Raw genomic sequence first — 2,585 nt, 5'->3', positions numbered from 1 at the left:
GAGGTGGGAGGACACAAACAGTCAGACCTTAGCAAATGAGACTGGAAAATCTCTGCAGCTTCCTTATACAATAGCATAGGAAGACCACTGGTTGAAGTCTCGTCTTCAGCACTTGCTAGTTACACAGACTGGGACACTCTCATAAGCTATCTGGTTCAATACCTTCCTCTCCAACACTGCGTTAGAGATATCGAACTCATGGAGCAGTAAACAATAAGTGTGAATTGTTTAAAAGGCTTTTTGTAAATAAAGAGAGGCTCTATCAACATATTCACTATTTTTGATTTACCTGGATACAGTGATGCCAATCTATTTCAATATACTTTTTCCAATTTCTTTTTGTTTTTCTACTAAAAGATCCTCACATTTTAGCAGCTGGTTCTAAAAACTGTCTATTTCCAACCAAGTCCTCCTTCATTTGGGCCTTGTGTCTTGCTGTTTTGTGCGTACTATACAAATTACATGAGCCTAAGGTAGACATACATTTTTGTAGAAATTGTTGACATGTTTTTGTGGAATTGTGAAATGAATTTTTACAAAACCTGTCATCTTCTATATTACTACAGTAATAAGAAAATAAACTATCAAGTTTCTTTGCATTTTATTTGTATTTAAGAAAAAATTTTTTCCCAGATCTCCATTGATTCTGATTTTCTGCTAATTGTTATGTATTTTCAGCCAAGCAATAGAAATTGCATAGAGTAACACACAAGAAAGAATCCATTCACATCAGCATTTATGGATTTCAAAATACATAACCTCTGGCTTTTTGGAACCTTAGGTTATAGAAGGCCCCCTGTGAGGGGAAAGTTGGCAAAGTGGCAGGGGGTCTAGAGCAGCTGGGGTCATTTACAGAGTAGGTCACCATGTACCTCAGATGCTCTTGCAGCATGGCTGAGACTGACAGCCTCTGCTTTTCTCCCTTTTTCTTAATTGTCTCTATATGTCTTAGCTTTCTTGGGTGGGGTGAAACCAAAGCAGGACCTTTATGTGGTACCCCAAATGGCTGGGGAAACTTGCTGCTCAGCCTATTCCTCTTTTCTTCTTTCTTCTTGCTCACCCCTGTGAGACGAACCCTTTCTAACTGAGGAGTCCCCTCTGGATGCTGAACAATGCCTGCTTAGGGGATGGGATGAAGAAGGCGAAACAGTTATTCTTCCTTCCCTAGTGCGGTTATTTTCAAGTTTTTTGTTCCAGTGTGTTCCACTGTCTTGCTTAAGTTTCTTATGTGGATTCCAGCTCTCCCAAAGCTGTCTTATTTTCATGGATCATCAATTATTGATCTTTTTTGCAGCAATAGAGGCTGGGGTCTCCTACTCAGCCATCTGGTTGACGTCACTTGGCAGATCCCAAGTGCATTTTTCTTTACACAATAAGACATATATGTTTTTGGTGATATTATCTACAGATTTAAATTGTGTAGTTATAGGCATACCTGCTTGAATTTTAATGTAAACCTACTGTCCAGTTAGGTGAAACTAATTTTACCATATGTGGCCACATAAATAACTCTTCTAATGACATGCTCGTCAGGAATGCTTTCAATTTTGTTTTGCAGAGACAAACCGAGGGCCCTCAAGGTGAAACTCTCAGAATTTAATACATGTAATTTGAAGGCCCTATTAAAGATAAGACTAAAAATAAAGACTAAAACTTTACCTCTTTCACATGTTCCAAATTAGCTCTTTTCTCCCAAATAACAAAAGAAAAAAACTATTGTCTGAAATCTAGGCCAAATTGCACATCTATGTAGTCTTTTCTCACTGCAGAAATTTTATTTATTTTTCATTGCGGTAACAGTGGTTTATAACATTATATAAATTTCAGGTGTACATCCTTATGTTTCGACTTCTGTGTAGACTACATCGTGTCACCACCCAAAGACTAGTTACCATCCACCACCAGACACGTATGCCCTGTCACCTCTTTGGCCCGCCACCCTCCTCCCTTCCCCTCTGGTAACCTCCAATCTAATCTCCGTATCTAAAAGTATGGAATGCCTCATGAATTTGCATGTCATCCTTGCAGAGGGGCTGTGCTAACCTTCTCTGCATTGTTCCACTTTAGCATATGTGCTGCCCAAGGGAGTACTCACTACAGAAATTGTAATGTGTTAAACCAATTAAGTGATCCCAATTGGCTAGTGGTCTCATTTTTAAGATATTTATTCCGACTTGGTGTCTACCTATATCAATTTAACAAACTATTTTCAAAATTTGTGAGTTGTCCCCTTCCAATGGTTACAATAATTTAGAACAGTTTTGAGTTAAACTAATGGTGAATTCATCCACCTTAACAGCTCATAAACTAAACTGACTGACTCAATTACTCAGTAATTAGCAATTTGTCACTTGATTTTTCCCCTTTACCATATTCAGGATCAAAACAAATAAAAACATAATTTGTGTACAACAGTAGAATTATTTCCTAAAAACTATTGTGCTTTCCTCTTTTCTTAGGAAGCATTAGCCTGGGCTGAGGTCTGTCCATCTAATATAAAATTCATGCCAATTGCATGTTTTTTGAAGATTGAATAAAATGACATATGAAAATATGCAGCACATGACCAAGAATGTGTTATATTC

The 2,585-nt window shown here is 37.7% G+C and overlaps 1 non-coding gene across 1 annotated transcript; it reads right to left on the bottom strand.

Moving 5' to 3' along the window:
* Positions 1-1,985: 1,985 nt before the first annotated feature.
* Positions 1,986-2,091, bottom strand: LOC124241415 (U6 spliceosomal RNA). Its single transcript, XR_006889197.1, has one exon. It is a non-coding gene; the product is annotated as a U6 spliceosomal RNA (small nuclear RNA).
* Between the last annotated feature and the right edge of the window lie 494 nt (positions 2,092-2,585).

This window comes from Equus quagga, chromosome 6 (genome assembly GCF_021613505.1).
Source record: "Equus quagga isolate Etosha38 chromosome 6, UCLA_HA_Equagga_1.0, whole genome shotgun sequence".
In the NCBI taxonomy this organism is placed as follows: Eukaryota; Metazoa; Chordata; class Mammalia; order Perissodactyla; family Equidae; genus Equus; species Equus quagga.
The sequence above is the reverse complement of the archived record's forward strand: the minus strand, read 5'-3'. Positions and strand labels throughout refer to the sequence as shown.